The sequence below is a fragment of the Pleurodeles waltl genome, chromosome 9 (genome assembly GCF_031143425.1).
Source record: "Pleurodeles waltl isolate 20211129_DDA chromosome 9, aPleWal1.hap1.20221129, whole genome shotgun sequence".
NCBI classification, from domain to species: domain Eukaryota; kingdom Metazoa; phylum Chordata; class Amphibia; order Caudata; family Salamandridae; genus Pleurodeles; species Pleurodeles waltl.
Window position 1 is genome coordinate 272,448,525 of NC_090448.1, and position 18,843 is coordinate 272,467,367.

General features: G+C 44.5%; 1 protein-coding gene across 2 annotated transcripts in view; it reads left to right on the forward strand.

Moving 5' to 3' along the window:
* Positions 1–18,843, forward strand: part of ATRIP (ATR interacting protein) — a 266,785-nt gene that overhangs the window by 126,943 nt on the left and 120,999 nt on the right. The gene's annotated exons all lie outside the window — the stretch shown is intronic.

Below are 18,843 nucleotides of genomic sequence, written 5' to 3' on the forward strand. Positions count from 1 at the left end.
CTTGGCAGGAACTTAGAGGACTGTTCTTCTTGACTTGTGGTGAGTATGGGGCAAGGACAAAGGCTACACCAACAGTCCTCCTCGGGCGAGGGAGGAGGGCCTCTGGCCCATATGGTGCAGAGGTGTATTACGGCATTGGGTTTCCCATTCAAGTCCGTGGCACTCCTCGCAGGCTTTTGAAGGCAGACAGCTGCAGGACGAGTTGTCTTTGCTGTAATTGTCTAGGACATCAAGCAGGCTGGCTAGGTTGGTGCCAAGTCAGTTGCTGCTCCTCAGTTTTTGCGGCTCTTCAGGTCCTTCTTCAGTCGTCCAGTGAATCTAAGGTCCTGGTATCAAGGGGTCCCTTAAATACTCAATTTAGGGGCTTAAACAGGTGTGAAAGGTAGTAGCCAATGGGCTGCTTACCCCAGGTGGTAACTATGTCACCTACATGTCCACTTGCTTTGGGTGTGGGCATCACATAGTCCCAGAATTCCTAATTCCACCTCACACGAGATGGTGTAATTTCTAAGGCTGTGTTCATTTCAAGTTGGTCACTCTAGAGGGGTGTCCAGCCTGTAAATGCAACAAGCCTCCTGAACAACTAGTTTTCCCACCTGTCAAGGTGCCAAATGGGCCCTGGGGCAGGAGGGGGTCAGCATTTCCCTTTGATACCAAACATCCATATTTTCAATGAAGCCATCATGTAGCTGGGAAACTCTTATTCACCCGGGTCCAGCACATGTATTTAAAATGGCTTCCCTGTTCACTTTGAATCTAAGAATCGACAAAGACATAGTAGGGACATGTTCGCTCATGCAGATATGCCCTCACCTGTAATATAATGCACCCTGCCTTAGGGCTGTTAGACCTGGTGTAGGTTGGACTTACAAGTATTACATGTGGTGTTAGGGGACATGGCACAAAAGTGCGTGCCACGTCGGATTTTCAGTTTTTGGAGCGAGCATCTTTTCATGCAGCCTGCAGTGGCAGTCTGTATGAGTTTGTTGCAGAGTCCCTTAGCGTAGTAGAAGCTGTGCTGCAGCTTTTGGGGGATCCTGTTTAGTACCCTTGCCCAAGATAAACATTTACTAGGGACTCACAGAGGTGCTAAAGGGTCTGGCCATTGGGGGATCAAGTGACCAGGTGTCTTGTTTTGGGGAAGGAACACTGGCATTGGGGACCTGGCTAGCATCAAAAACAAGGCAAAAAGTGGGGGACTTCAGCCACCAGAACCTAGTTTTCTACACCCTGATGTTATCTTCATGTCATGTTAGAGGTCCATTGTCAGGTGGTCGAATTAGCAGAAAAAGTCACTGACCGTGGTTGTCACTTCAAAGTTTAGCAGCAGAAGTACAAAGGATTTGCAAAGTGTTCTTGATGATCATTCTGTTGAGGAAATAGAGGCTGACTGGACTAGTTCATAATATTCAATTCATTACTGCAGTGTTTGGCCTATGGGAGCCCTGTGGGAATGCATTTTTTTTTCTCTGGTTCTTGTTGTCTGTGTGGCATGTTGCCAGTTTATATCAGCAATGAAGGTCGGATGCAGGTGCTCACAGTTGGTGGTGGGCCACCAAACCAAGCTGCCATGAAGGGTTTTTACATACTGGTCTTGTGGCTTGCAAATGATATTGCTGATGGAACTGTCCCAGTTCATGTGCAGAGGCTAGTAGAAGTGGCAAGATACTAAGGGTGATGTGCTGCAAATATCTTGTATACCAACTTGTTCCCGAGTAGGCTGCTTGAGATGATTAGCTACACTGGACTGGACTGGACAGGGGTCAACAGGAGAGAACCTATTTTAATAAAGATATATATATATATATATATATATATATATATATATATATATATATATGTTCGATGGCATGTGTAGCTGCAGATACACATGCTGTGCACATCCCGCCATCTGGTGTCGGGCTCGGAGTGTTACAAGTTGTTTTTCTTCGAAGAAGTCTTTTCGAGTCACGAGACCGAGGGACTCCTCCCATTTCGACTCCATTGCGCATGGGCGTCAACTCCATCTTAGATTGTTTTTTTTCCGCCATCGGGTTCGGACGTGTTCCTTTTCGCTCCGTGTTTCGGGTCAGAAAGTTAGTTAGAATCTCGGAAAAGACTTCGGTATTGTTTGCGTTCGGTATCGGGTTAGTTACAACAGATCGACACCGAATTTAGAAGCGTTCCGGTGGCCCTTCGGGGTTTTTTCGATCCCCCGTCGGGGCCTGGTCGGCCCGGCCACGTGTGAATTCAAGGCTGATGGAACGGACCCCATTCCGCTTCTGTCCAAAATGCCATAACAAGTATCCGTATCCGATGTGGTCTGTAACTTGTGCTTGTCCCCAGAGCACAAGGAAGATACTTGTGAGGCCTGTCGAGCGTTTCGGTCCAGAAAGACGTTAAGAGACCGAAGAGCCAGAAGACTGCAGATGGCGTTGACGTCGACAGAACAAGAGCGTTTCGAGGAAGAAGAGGAAGCTTTCTCTATCCAAGAGTCGGACTCGGAAGAGATCGAGGCCGAAGAAACGCCGAAAACCGTGAGTAAGACGTCGAAACATAAGACTCACAAGAAGTCAACAAAAGCCCAGGGGACGCCACCGCCAACAGGCCATGGCTTAACCCAAACAAGCGGTGACCGAGCCAAGGCACCGAAAAAGGGCACACTGATGTCGAAGTCATCCGACTCCGGTCGAGATACCGCCACACAGCAATCTCGGACCCGAGACATCGGCTCCGAGAAATTTCGGCACCGTCACAGCGGCACCGAACAAATTCGGCATCGAGACACCACCACGCCGAAAATTACAAAGGTTTCTTCGGAGCCTAAAAAGACCTCCGAAAAAGTTTTGGTTCCGAAACATCCAGCCTCGGAGCCGAAAACAGGTTCCTATACAGAGGAACAAGGATTGGCCTCCCAAATGAAAAAACATAGATTTGGAGAGGAACTTCAAGCTGTAGAGCCAGACTATACTCAAAGGAGGCTCCACATTCATCAAGACACAGGGAAGATAACCACTCTTCCTCCAATTAAGATAAAAAGAAAACTTGCCTTTCACGAAAAGGACAAGGAGCCACAGGCAAAGGTGGCAAAGAAAACAACTCCACCACCTTCTCCACCACCATCAGTGCACACATCACCAGTAGCAACTCCTCCACTGATGCACTCCCCGACTCATACTGCCATGAGTCAAGATGATCCTGATGCATGGGACCTTTACGATGCTCCAGTATCGGACAACAGCCCAGACTTGTACCCTACCAGGCCGTCCCCTCCTGAAGACAGTACATCTTACACACAGGTGATCGCAAGGGCAGCTGCTTTCCATAACGTCACCTTGCATTCAGAACCAATTGAGGATGACTTCTTGTTTAACACGCTAACCTCCACTCATAGCCAGTACCAAAGACTACCTATGCTCCCAGGAATGCTAAAACATTCAAAACAAATCTTTCAAGATCCTGTTAAAGGCCGAGCCATAACTCCAAGAGTGGAGAAAAAATACAAGCCACCGCCAACAGATCCTGTTTATATTACAACGCAGTTAACTCCAGACTCAGTAGTTTTCGGGGCAGCTCGTAAGAGAGCAAACTCTCATACCTCGGGAGACGCACCACCTCCAGACAAAGAGAGTCGAAAATTTGATGCTGCAGGCAAAAGGGTTGCAGCACAAGCAGCAAACTAATGGCGCATTGCCAATTCACAAGCGCTTTTGGCAAGATATGACAGAGCGCACTGGGATGAGATGCAACATTTGATAGAACACTTACCCAAGGAGTTCCAAAAAAGAGCACAACAAGTGGTGGAAGAAGGACAAAGTATCTCTAATAATCAGATACGGTCTTCAATGGATGCAGCAGATACGGCTGCAAGGACAGTAAATACTGCAATAACAATAAGAAGGCACGCATGGCTCCGCACGTCAGGTTTCAAGCCAGAAATTCAACAAGCCGTGCTAAATATGCCATTTAATGAACAGCAGTTGTTTGGGCCGGAAGTCGACACTGCTATTGAGAAACTCAAGAAGGACACTGATACGGCAAAAGCCATGGGCGCACTCTACTCCCCGCAGAGCAGAGGCACCTTTCGCAAAACACCTTTTAGGGGAGGGTTTCGAGGACAACCTACAGAAACCACAACATCACAAACAAGGCCCACTTACCAAAGCCAATATCAGCGGGGAAGTTTTCGGGGGCAATATAGAGGGGGACAATTCCATAGAGGTAGAGGAAAATTCCAAAGCCCCAAAAGTCCTCAAAATAAGCAGTGACTCACAAGTCACCCATCCCCATCACATAACACCTGTGGGGGGAAGATTAAGCCAATTTTACAAACATTGGGAGGAGATAACAACAGATACTTGGGTACTAGCAATTATCCAGTATGGTTATTGCATAGAATTTCGAGAATTCCCTCCAACAGTCCCACCGAAAACACACAGTATGTCGAAACAACATATAAATCTTCTAGGATTAGAAGTTCAAGCATTGCTCCAAAAAGACGCAATAGAATTAGTACCAAAACAAGAACTAAACACAGGAGTTTACTCACTGTACTTTCTAATACCCAAAAAAGACAAAACTCTAAGACCTATACTAGATCTCAGAATATTAAATACATACATCAAATCAGACCACTTTCACATGGTTACATTACAAGAAGTAATCCCACTGCTCAAACAACAAGACTACATGACAACACAGGATCTAAAGGATGCATATTTCCATATACCAATACATCCTTCACACAGAAAGTACCTAAGGTTTGAATTGGTAATGTATCCCTTGGAATACAAAGTGTTGCCATTCGGAATAACAACTGCACCAAGAGTTTTTACAAAATGTCTAGCAGTAGTAGCTGCACATATCAGAAGGCAGCAAATACATGTGTTCCCGTACCTAGACGATTGGTTAATCAAAACCAACACACAAAAACAGTGTTCACAACACACAAATTACGTCATAGAAACCCTACACAAACTAGGTTTCTCAATCAATTACTCAAAGTCACAGCTTCTGCCGTGTCAAACACAGCAATACCTAGGAGCAACAATCAACACAGTAAAAGGGATTGCCACTCCAAGTCCACAAAGAGTCCAAACATTCCAAAATGTAATACAAGCCATGTATCCAAACTAGATGATACAGGTCAAATTAGTAATGAAACTCCTAGGCATGATGTCCTCATGCATAGCCATTGTCCCAAACGCAAGGTTGCACATGCGGCCCTTACAACAGTGCCTAGCATCACAGTGGTCACAAGCACAGGGTCAACTTCTAGATCTGGTGTTGATAGACCGCCAAACATACATCTCGCTTCAATGGTGGAACAGTATAAATTTAAACCAAGGGCGGCCTTTTCAAGACCCAGTGCCACAATGCGTAATAACAACAGATGCATCCATGAGAGGGTGGGGAGCACACCTCAATCAGCACAGCATCCAAGGACAATGGAACATTCAGCAAAAACAGTTTCATTAAAACCACTTAGAACTGTTAGCGGTGTTTCTAGCTCTGAAAGCATTTCAACCCATATTAACCCACAAATACACTCTTGTCAAAACAGACAACATGACAACAATGTATTACCTAAACAAACAAGGAGGAACACACTCGACACAGTTGTGTCTCCTAACACAAAAAATATGGCATTGGGCGATTCACAACCACATTCGCCTAATAGCACAATTTATTCCAGGGATTCAGAATCAGTTAGCAGACAATCTCTCTCGGGATCACCAACAGATCCACGAATGGGAAATTCACCCCCAAATACTGAACACTTACTTCAAAATGTGGGGAACGCCACAAATAGATCTATTTGCAACAAAGAAAACTCAAAATGCCAAAACTTCGCATCCAGGTACCCACAACATCAGTCTCAGGGCAATGCACTATGGATGAACTGGTCAGGGATATTTGCATACGCTTTTCCCCCTCTCTTCTTCCATATCTAGTAAACAAGTTGAGTCAAAACAAACTCAAACTCATACTAATAGCACCAACATGGGCAAGGCAACCGTGGTACACAACACTACTAGACCTTTCAGTAGTACCTCATATCAAACAGACAAGATCTGTTAACACAACACAAACAACAGATCAGACATCCAAATCCAGCATCGCTGAATCTAGCAATTTGGCTCCTGAAATCCTAGAATTCGGGCACTTAGACCTCACACAGGAATGTATGGAGGTCATAAAACAGGCTAGAAAACCTACCACTAGACAATGTTATGCAAATAAGTGGAAAAGATTTGTTTATTACTGCCATAATAATCAAATTCAACCTTTACACGCATCTGCAAAAGAGATAGTAGGATACTTACTACATTTGCAAAAATCTAAACTAGCTTTCTCTTCCATTAAAATACATCTTACGGCAATTTCAGCTTACCTGCAAATTACGCACTCAACTTCTCTATTTAGGATACCAGTCATAAAAGCATTTATGGAAGGCCTAAAGAGAATTATACCACCAAGAACACCACCAGTTCCTTCATGGAACCTCAACATTGTCTTAACACGACTCATGGGTCCACCTTTTGAGCCCATGCACTCTTGTGAAATGCAATACTTAACATGGAAAGTTGCATTTTTAATTGCCATCACATCTTTAAGAAGAGTAAGTGAGATTCAAGCATTTACCATACAAGAACCATTTATTCAAATACACAAGCATAAAGTAGTTCTACGGACAAATCCTAAATGTTTACCAAAAGTCATATCACCGTTCCACTTAAATCAAACAGTAGAATTACCAGTGTTCTTCCCACAGCCAGACTCTGTAGCTGAAAGAGCACTACATACATTAGACATCAAAAGAGCGTTAATGTACTACATTGACAGAACAAAACTAATTCGGAAAACAAAACAATTATTTATTGCTTTCCAAAAACCTCATACAGGAAATCCAATTTCTAAACAAGGCATTGCTAGATGGATAGTTAAGTGCATTCAAACCTGTTATCTTAAAGCAAAAAGAGAACTGCCTATTACACCAAAGGCACACTCAACTAGAAAGAAAGGTGCTACCATGGCCTTTCTAGGAAATATTCCAATTACTGAAATATGTAAGGCAGCAACATGGTCTACGCCTCATACATTTACCAAACACTACTGTGTAGATCTGCTAACGGCACAACAAGCCACAGTAGGCCAAGCAGTACTACGAACATTGTTTCAAACAACTTCAACTCCTACAGGCTGAACCACCGCTTTTGGGGAGATAACTGCTTACTAGTCTATGCACAGCATGTGTATCTGCAGCTACACATGCCATCGAACGGAAAATGTCACTTACCCAGTGTACATCTGTTCGTGGCATTAGTTGCTGCAGATTCACATGCGCCCACCCGCCTCCCCGGGAGCCTGTAGCCGTTTAGAAGTTGATCTTGAACATTTGTAAATTTGTAAATATATTACTTTAAACTACATTATGTACATACGTATTCACTCCATTGCATGGGCACTATTACTAGCATACACAACTCCTACCCCACCCTCTGCGGGGAAAACAATCTAAGATGGAGTCGACGCCCATGTTCAATGGAGCCGAAATGGGAGGAGTCCCTTGATCTCGTGACTCGAAAAGACTTCTTCGAAGAAAAACAACTTGTAACACTCCGAGCCCAACACCAGATGGTGGGATGTGCACAGCATGTGAATCTGCAGCAACTAATGCCACGAACAGATGTACACTGGGTAAGTGACATTTTCCATATATATATATATGTATATGTTCGATGGCATGTGTAGCTGCAGATACACATGCTGTGCATTATGCTGCCATCTAGTGTTGGGCTCGGAGTGTTACACGTTGTTTTTCTTCGAAGAAGTCTTTTCGAGTCACGAGACCGAGGGACTCCTCCCTTTCGGTTCCATTGCGCATGGGCGTTGACTCCATCTTAGATTGCTTTCTTTCCGCCATCGGGTTCGGACGTGTTCCTCTTCGCGCCGTATTTCAAATCGGGAAAGTTAGCTATTTATCGGAAAATTCGACGGTATTGTTTGCACTCTGTACCGGTCTAGTGTTAGTTCATCAATGCCGAGAGAAAAAGCGCTCCGGCGGCCCTTCGGGGCTTCCACTCTTCAGCGGGGCCTGGTCGGCCCGACCGCGTCCATCGTCGAACCTCATGGACTGGATCCCCTTCCGCTTCTGCCTGAATTGCCACGCAAAGTATCCTTATACTGTAACGCCGCGCTCTGACGCAGCGTCTTTCTGTCCTCGCGGGTGGAACGCGCTACCAATATTCGGAGCGCCGTTCCCTGAGTTTTTTGACTAAGCTTTCTGGGAAGCATATATTTCGCTCCTGGTCGCGCTACACTTACTTGTAGCCTTTTTTCTTCTTTTATTGTTGGTGGTGGGTTTTTTGTTGGGCCTTTTGCCTGTCTCTATCCATGTTGTGTCCATCTTGTCTTCTTCGTGTTTTTGTCCCAGCATGCTCTGTTTTTCTTTCATACTACTTCCTTTTTCCTATACTGGTCTATGGGCTTTTCCCAATCCAAGATGGTGTTACTTCCCTTTCCTGTGATGTCACTTCCCTTTTCTCAGTATGTAAGTCAGTCAGTCTTGTTCCTCCTTGCGTTGCAAACACTTCCTTCTGGTTGTGCTGTTCGCTCCTGTTCTTTGTTCCTGCTTTTTTGCATTGGGAGATTTTTGCCTGTTCTTTGTTCCTGTTTTTGCCTTGGGAGATTTTTGCCTGTTCCTTTTTTCCTGCCTTGTACCCTGGATATTGCCTATTTTTTGTTTCCCGTTGTCAAGTCCTGTTTTTTCTTGTTTTCCTTCTGGAGTTCCTGTTAGAGGTTTTTTCCCCAGTGTTGGGTTTTTTTTCCCTCTGGGACTCCTTCTGGAGGGCACGGTCTGCTTTGGCGTAGCCTGTCAAGCAGCACCGTGGCTACTAGAAGGGGTCGCCCTTATCTGGGAGCATCCAGGACCTGTAGAAGACTTGGTGTATTCGCCAATCTGAAATCCAGAGGTGAGAAGTCCAGCGCAGTACGTGACAGATTGCAACGCCAAAAGATTCTGCGTTGCGAGAGCGCCATGGAAGATCCACAGGGAGAGGTGTCAGAAAATGCTCAAGCTATGTTACAGACTGTCCAACAACAAGCCCAAGAGTTACAACAGTTACGGGCAGAGAACACTGCGCTACGACAGGTCTTGTCTTCCCGATCAATGGACATACCACCCGTATCTGCTACTATTCCTCGATATTCCGGAGATCCTTTAATGATGAAGGAATTTTTGGACGCCCTGACGGTTTTCTTTGCCATTCGTCCACTCCAATTTTCTTCGGATAAGACTAAGGTGGGCTATCTGATCAGCGCCTTGTCTGGTCCAGCGCTTGCTTGGGCGACTCCTCTGGTTTCTGCGAATGACCCAGTCCTGGCTAACTATTCTGCTTTCCTGACTGTTTTCAAACAAATGTTTGAGAGACCTGGGGTAGAAGCAGCAGCTGAAGAAGCCTTATGTGACATTCAGCAAGGTAATCAGGATGTACTACAGTATATAACCCGCTTCAAACAGCTGGCAGCTGAAACCTCCTGGGTAGAACGCACCTTCGTAACCCTTTTCCGCCGAGGCCTGCGTGAAGAAATTAAAGATGAGCTTGTACACTCTTCCCCAGCTTGTTCTTTGAAAGAATTAATGGATCAATCTATGAACATAGAGTATAGACTTCGAGAACGCAAGATGGAAAGACGTAGAACTAGAGCTCCATACCAGCCCGGTACCTTCCGTGCTAGCAGTCGGCGAACGGAAGATAGTCCATCTGAAGCCTCTCCACCTCCCTGTGAAGAGCCCATGCAGATAGATCTGGTTCGTGGGCCATTGACGGAGTCAGAAAGGGAGGAACGACGACGAAGGGGACTTTGCCTATACTGTGGTAAGGCTGGCCACCTGATCCGTAGTTGTCCGGTACGTCCCTCAAGGCCTGCGGGAAACGCCAGCTCCCGTCCCCTGTAAGGAGGAAGGAGACGGGAGGAGCTGAAGTAACATCAATATGTTCCTCCAAAGAAAGCATGTCCACCCTGTTTATTCTCTCGGTCAAGTTACAGAGTTCACAAGATCAAGAAGAACATCTTCTGGCTCTCCTTGATTGTGGAGCCAGTGGACTCTATCTGGATGAGACCTGGGCTACTAGTAAAGGAATTCCCCGCATTCCTAAAGAAACCCCTGAGCAGGTTCACACAGTGGATGGCTCTCCGTTAACCTCGGGACCTGTGGTGGCCTCAACTCCTACTCTTTGTTTGACATTTGGGGGGCATCAAGAACACGTTGCCTTTGATCTCATAGCCTCACCAAATCACATCATGATTTTGGGAATTCCCTGGTTAGCTCGACACAACCCCTATATCAATTGGGAAACACGAACTATATCCCTAACGTCTTCATTTTGTCAACAGAATTGTTATTCTACTACTTCTTATTGGACTCCAAAAAGGTCCTGTCAGTCAACTAAGGATAATACAAACTCTATCAATATTATCCAGGGGGTTCCAGATTGTTATCAGGAATATATCGGGATTTTTCAGAAACCTAGTAATCCTATTTTGCCACCTCATCGCAGTTATGACTGTGCTATTCCTTTAATTCCTGATGAAGTCGTTCCCTTCGGTCGAATGTATTCTCTGACAGACCAAGAAAAGAAGGTGTTAAGGGAATATTTAGACGACAACTTACACAACGGTTTGATTGCTCCTTCCACGTCCCCCGCTGGGGCTCTTCTCTTCTTCGTCCCAAAGAAGACTAAGGATCTGCGTCCTTGTGTGGACTTTCGTGAACTCAACAGAATAACGATTAAGGATCGATATCCACTGCCTTTAATCAGAGATATACTGGATGCCATTCAAGGAGCCAAGATATTTACTAAATTAGACTTACGGTGCTTATCATCTCCTCCGGATCAAGGAAGGAGATGAATGGAAGACTGCTTTCCGTACCCCTTTTGGGCACTATGAGTATCGTGTCCAAACAACACTTAGACCTGTTACAACTAGAAGTCCAAGCATTGTTACAAAAACAAGCAATAGAACTAGTACCCAACCATCAAAAAGGAACAGGTGTCTACTCCCTGTATTTCCTAATTCCAAAGAAGGACAAAACGCTGAGACCCATATTAGACCTCAGAACACTGAATCTTTACATCAAATCAGATCACTTTCACATGGTAACACTTCAAGACGTGATTCCCTTGCTCAAAAAACAGGACTACATGTCCACACTAGATCTCAAGGATGCATATTTCCACATACCCATACATCCTTCCTACAGCAAATACTTAAGGTTTGTAATCCAAGGCGTGCATTAGGTGTTACCATTCAGGATAACAACAGCCCCAAGGGTATTCACAAAATGCCTTGCAGTAGTAGCCGCTCACATCAGGAGACAGCACATGCACGTATTCCCTTACTTGGACGATTGGTTAATAAAAACCAGCACTCAGCGACAGTGTCTTCTTCACTCACAATACGTGATAGAAACTCTACACAAACTAGGGTTCTCTATAAATTACCAAAAATCACATCTACAACCATCCCAAATACAACAATACTTGGGAGCAACACTCAATACACAAAAGGCGATTGCCACTCCAAGTCCACAAAGGGTACAGGCGTTCCGCAATACAATACTAAACGTACAGGCAAACCAACACTACCAAGTGAGGTTTGTAATGAAACTTCTAGGCATGATGTCTTCATGCATAGCCATTGTCCCAAACGCAAGACCACACATGCTGCCCTTACAACAGTGCCTAGCAACAAAATGGACACAAGCACAGGGTCAACTCCAAGATCTAGTGTTGATAGACTGCCAAACACACCTCTCGCTTCAATGGTGGAACCCTATGCATTTAAACCAAGGGCGGCCATTCCAAGACCCAGTGCCTCAATACGTGATCACAACAGATGCTTCCATGATGGGGTGGGGAGCATACCTCAACCAGCACAGTATACAGGGACAATGGAACATTCAACAAAAACAACTGCACATAAATCACTTTTGGCAGTGTTTCTAGCATGGAAAGCATTTCAACCCCTGATAGCCCACAAACACATTCTTGTCAAAACAGACAACATGACGACAATGTATTACCTCAACAAACAGGGAGGGACACACTCCTCACAACTGTGTCTCTTAGCACAAAAAATTTGGCATTGAGCAATTCACAATCACATTTGCCTAATAGCACAATACATCCCAGGTATTCAAAACCAGTTAGCCGACAATCTCATTCGAGCTCACCAACAAACACAGGAATGGGAAATTCATCCCCAGATCCTACAAACTTACTTTCTACGCTGGGGAACACCAGAAATAGACCTATTCGCAACAAAAGAAAACGCAAAATGCCAAGACTTCGCGTCTAGGTATCCACACCCTCTGTCCAAGGACAATGCGTTATGGATGAGTTGGTCAGGGATATTTGCTTACGCTTTTCCCCCTCTCCCACTCCTTCCTTATCTGGTAAACAAATCGAGTCAAAACAGACTCAAACTAATACTCATAGCACCAACCTGGGCTCGCCAACAGTGGTACACAACACTGCTGGACCTGTCAGTAGTGCCTCATATCAAACTACCAGTCAGACCAGATCTGTTAACTCAACACAAACAACAGATCAGACACCCGAATCCAGCATCGCTCAATCTAGCAATCTGGCTCCTGAAGTCTTAGAATTTTGACCTTACACAAGAATGTATGGAGGTCATTAAACAAGCTAGGAAACCTACTACAAGACATTGTTATGCAAACAAATGGAAAAGATTTGTTTATTACTGCCATAATAATCAAATTCAACCACTACATGCTTCCGCAAAAAACATTGTAAGCTACTTAATACACTTACAAAAATCTAAACTAGCATTCTCTTCTATTAAAATACATCTCACAGCAATATCTGCCTATCTGCAGATTACACATTCAACATAACTTTTTAGAATCCCAGTCATCAAAGCATTTATGGAGGGATTAAAAAGAATCATACCCCTGAGAACACCACGAGTCCCCTCGTGGAACCTCAATATTGTGTTAACACTGCTCATGGGACCACCATTTGAACACATGCACTCTTGTGAAATGCAATACTTAACTTGGAAAGTAGCCTTCCTGATAGCTATCACATCTCTTAGAAGAGTAAGTGAAATACAAGCATTTACTATACAAGAACCCTTTATACAAATACATAAACATAAAGTGGTTCTCCGTACAAATCCCAAATTCTTACCAAAAGTTATATCACCATTCCACCTAAACCAAACAGTGGAACTCCCAGTCTTTTTTCCACAACCAGATTCAGTAGCCGAAAGATCCTTACATACGTTAGACATTAAAAGAGCACTAATGTATTACATTGATAGAACAAAACAGTTTCACAAAACAATTGTTTGTAGCCTTCCAAAAACCTAATGCAGGAAATCCAATATCCAAACAAGGCATTGCCAGATGGATAGTGAAATGTATTCAAACCTGCTATATCAAAGCAAAAATAGATCTACCTATTACACCAAAGGCGCACTCCACTAGGAAAAAAGGCGCCACAATGGCTTTTCTAGGGAATATACCTATGACAGAAATCTGTAAGGCAGCCACATGGTCTATGCCTCATACATTCACAAAACATTACTGTGTAGATGTGTTAACAACACAACAAGCCACAGTAGGACAGGCTGTATTACGAACATTATTTCAGACAACTTCAACTCCTACAGGCTAAGCCACCGCTTTTGGGGAGATTACTGCTTACTAGTCTATGCACAGCATGTGTATCTGCAGCTACACATGCCATTGAACGGAAAATGTCACTTACCCAGTGTACATCTGTTCGTGGCATGAGACGCTGCAGATTCACATACGCCCTCCCACCTCCCCGGGAGCCTGTAGCCGTTATAAGTTGAATGAAAACTGTAAAATTTGTAAATAAATACTTTTTTAAGACACATTATGTACATACATACTTACTCCATTGCATGAGCATAATTACTATATTCACAACTCCTACCTCACCCTCTGCGGGGAAAACAATCTAAGATGGAGTCGACGCCCATGTGCAATTGAGCCGAAAGGGAGGAGTCCCTCGGTCTCGTGACTCGAAAAGACTTCTTCGAAGAAAAACAACTTGTAACGCTCCGAGCCCAACACTAGATGGCAGGATAATGCACAGCATGTGAATCTGCAGCGTCTCATGCCACGAACAGATGTACACTGGGTAAGTGACATTTTCCATATATACTGGTAGTGGGATAAAATGTATTTCAACATTAACTACAAAAGAATTCTTCTACCACTACAGGACCCATATAAGTATATATCTTTATAATTCTATCTCTTGTATTGTTCATTATCCTAATCATTGCAGCCAATTCGATTTACCTCATTGTATTAAATAAAAACTATTGAAACATTACTCCATCTTTGTTATTGCCTGTGTTTGGTTGAGACAATAAATCTGTGAGAAAGGGGTAATCTCCGTTTAACCACAACACTCCCTGAGATGTCATACTTCTGAGTCCATGTGTAAATGCTGCCACAAATCACCTTTAACTGTTTGGGTTGTTGGTGAGGTACTGCTAGTGAGCCGGAAGAATTGGGATTTGGTATTGGGACTACAGTTGCAACTTGTTGTAGGATAGGCATTGTCACCTACAAACAGAAGTACTGACATTCTTGAACCAGCAGTCTTGCCCAGAGCAAGAGTCCAAACTACGACATGGTGCCACCAATGATGGTGTTTAGGCACTAATTTACGGGTACCCCGATTATCACTGTCTCACAAAACGTCAGGTACCCTAAGTACCATTATACGGAGACGTCCGTGGTCTTAAGGGAAAATCCCCTTCAGCTGAACAGGGGACACTGAATTACACTGCAGGTTGTTCGAGCTCGCACTCTTAAAAAGGACTTCCCTCCCCATTTGGTGTTCCATCTCTTCACCTATTTTTTAATATGGCTAACGCCGTAGATATTCCTGAAAATACTAGACAAGCATTAACATTACATCTAGTAGCGCATGGCTTAAGAGAAGAGGGCGGGGAAGTCTCGTTCATAGTAGAAGCTAATGAAGCTTACCAAACAGAAACGTTCTATGCCTGGGCCACCTTTCCTGAGGAAGACGCCAGGTCAGCCTCTTTTCACACATAAAGAATTGCTAATGTACCTCAATGGTACCAAGCATACCAGTATCACGAAATACCGCTCACCTATCAAGAACATCAGAACTAGTTTGAAGGCGCCCTACCACATGTTATTCAACAAGTGAGATTAGGTCCTTTAAGTAATGACGGACCAACATGGCTTATGTTTGCCACACACACACACCTCGCCCAGATACACAGAATATGCCAGTAGCAGATTTGCGGAACTTATATAATGAAATTGTAACATTATATAGAAGGCTTGTTCAGTTCATAATGCAGACTTTGAACACAACACCAGCGCGTCCAGCACCACCAGCACCTGCTGGATATCAATTGACTACTGGGATTAATCCACAAACAGTACATACTATTATGGGGAAAGTACCCACAGAACGGTAGAAAATACCTTATTAGGTAGCCCAGAAAACAAATCAGCTGGAAGCTGTTTTTCCCCATATGGGACCACAGGAGGAACATAGAATTCTAACAATGTGCTTGCCCTTTGGGATGGTTCCCTCGGTGGATGACTGTCCCACATGGGGTACAGTCTTCGCTGCAATATATACTACCACATATGGTACCCCAACACTTGCCAATTTACCGGAAGTGTTAAACCAAATTCAGAATAAGCATGGGGCAGCTCCTGCCCTAGATTTGCGGATGAAATTGATGCGTAATTTTGATGCAGTATCCTCAATAATTCTCAGTAACATTAAAGGGGAAGCGGTAGCACTGGCTATACACCAGCGTCTCCGAGAAACTCCACATCTGGAACAAGAGAGACAGCTACCAAAAATGATTTCCGTTACCTATACTAGTATAGGACGGGATAGTTTGGGAGCCAAGCCAAAGAAATTGGAAGTACACAGTACCACCCCTAAAGAAGCTACTAAACAGACCCAAGAGTTCGAAAAAGTGCTAGGAGAAGCCAAAACAATTTAAAGAAAGACAGAAGCAGAGAGCAGTTTCACCACATCCAGAGAACTCCGAAAGGAAATATACTGTCAGAAATTAGAACTCCTGATAGATATACTGATTCACATCCCTCTCGTTCCTTTCAGGATGCACCGGATAGGCGTAGCGAGAGAGAGGGCCGTCCTGACCGACGCCCTGAATACATGAAACAAAAGAAAGACTCACTACAGTCAAGAAAGAAGAGAAGACTTCCCAACAAAAGCCAAAGTTTAAAAAGAAAAAGGTGGCAGCACTATTGCTTAAAAATGCCAATGCACTTGAGAACTTTGCTGAAGAACAAGACGTGGGCAGTGACACTTGTAGACAGCGCAGCTGAGGTCACGATATGTCGCCAGAGTCTGAGAGAACATCTGGATGCGACATTGTACCACTCCGTCTGCCACGGCGGTAACAGGCGGCCATCACAGTCACACCCTCGGGATTTTGACCCCGCCTACTGCCATGGTTTTCGTGGCAATCTTACTGCCATGAAAACCATGGCACTGATAGGAGTCTCCGCCGCCACCCTCCCCCTTCTAAGAGTCCTCCCCCTCCAGACCCCCCCCACAACATACATTCACACCCCAACATACACATGCATATACACACACACACACACACACACACACATCCACTCATGCATGCATACATTTACACACACACACCACACACACACTGACATACATCCTAGCATACATGCATTCACACAACATACATGCACACCCATTCCTGCACACACGCATTCCACACGCCTCACACCCGCATTCATGCCCACAGTCACACACACACCCCTCCCCCCCCAACCCCCCTGTCGGAGCACCCGACTTACCTGCTTGCAGGGGGTCCAGCGGAACACCACCAGGCCGTATCATGTGTCATGATACGGTCGGCGGTGTTCTACTGGTGTGGTGCTGCTGCTGGCAGCAGCGCCACCTTACCACCGTCCGCCGCCATGACCGTAGCCGGAATTCCTCCAGCCTTCTGGCGGCATTCCGGCTACGGTCATAATACAGCAGGCGGTAGGTAGCCACGGCGACGGTCTTTTGGAGGCTGTCGCCATGGCGGTAGGCGCAATTTACTGCTTAGGTCATAATGAGGACCATAAAGTTGAAACTTTGGTTTCTCTATGAATTCAGAGTGTGAATACTTTTGTTTATTCATCAACTATTTCCTATTGGCAGTGCCCTGCAGTGTTGTGGATTACGAAATACTGTACCTCCTCTCCTCCTTCCTCCAAAACTTACAGAATGTCCAGTCATAGACAAGAGAACCAGAAGCTGTTTTCTGCAGCACAATACCGATATGTTTAAGAAAAGTAAATATTGTGCTGCTATGGATTTGTCCAGATCTAGGTTTGTAGACTGATTTCAGATGGTGGAATGCTGGTCAGATGTGAGGGCAAAGGTCAGATCCCATTAAGTAGTGGTGCTATCATGATGGTGGTACACAATCAATTGAAAGCTTTGGAAATCGCACTGCAGAGCTGAAATTTAATATCAAACCACATCTGGTTGACACTAGCACCGTTAGAAAGAACTTTACACAGTAAAGTTCAAGAAAAATAATAATTTGGCTTGTAAATATATTAAGAGTTATATAGTATGCATCATTTGCTATAGATTCCCAATTAACCAATTACAGGCTAACATGACTTATTCTGATTACCCTGCTAAGCACTTCATAGTGTCATTTGTTTTTATGTACTGACATTGTAGAGCGATAATGGCAATAGTAGAGAACTTGATGTATAACTTTTCAGGAAATGAACTACTCAGTAGATCATAGCTGGGTCCAGCAGTTATCTATGTTTCTAAATAAGAGCTTTCAGTGCAGTGCATGGTGAAGCGTTCATTTGTTGCAGTGAAGGCACATTGATCCTCCCTATGGAAATTATCCTTTGCTGTTGTAGAACCCCATCTGTGTTGCTGAACACAGCCAGGCAGCTTTTTGCTGAACTGGAATATGCATGCATGAGTAAAGCTGCAAGGAGCTGCAGAGTACTGCTTACAAAGATGGAGTTTTTGCTCGTGTGGCTCTTGCCTCTCCCTGCCCAATTACTTCCATCTGTTTTTGCTTCCTGGTCCTCTTTCCCTGGCCCTTTCTCCCCTGAGTGTGTGTTATTTATCTGCCTTCCCTCCATTTACTTTTGCCATTCCACTGCCCACTATCTAGATGTCACTATCCGCAACAAGGCTTGAGCGGAGAAATAACCTGGACCCAGGTGCTAGGACTTCAGTGTTACTATGTGTGTGCCGTAAAATAGGATGTGTGTGGTTGGACAGAGTTTTTGCTTGCTCAAAGCAAGCTGTTTCTTTGTCCCTTCTCTATTGCCATGCCCCCTTGTCAGTCTCCATTTATGCATTTGTTGCTGTGGTATTCACCGTAATCTCCCATATAACCTACCTGAGTTCAATTTGACCTGCCCTTTTTTTCTTTTTTTCTTTTCTGGTTCTGACCCCTTCTGTCTGGGGCCCTGCTTTATTGACCTATCGGTGTGACAGTCTATTGCCTAATAGAGCAGTCTTTCTAAAACTCCTCCCTCTCCTTCCTCACACGCTAGGGGCAGAAGGTTTACCTCTTTGCACATTACCCAAAATAGTTTTAGCATGCACAGTGTCTAGGAAGAGTTTGGTGTAAGCCTGCAAGAGCTAGGAAGGAAAATGTTGAATGTGTCTGGGTATGTCAGCAGGTACTTGAATGCAGATGCTGAAAGAATCTCTTAGAAAACAAGAGAGCACACAGTGCTCTGCACCCTCCCGCAAACTCTAAAGACTGTGT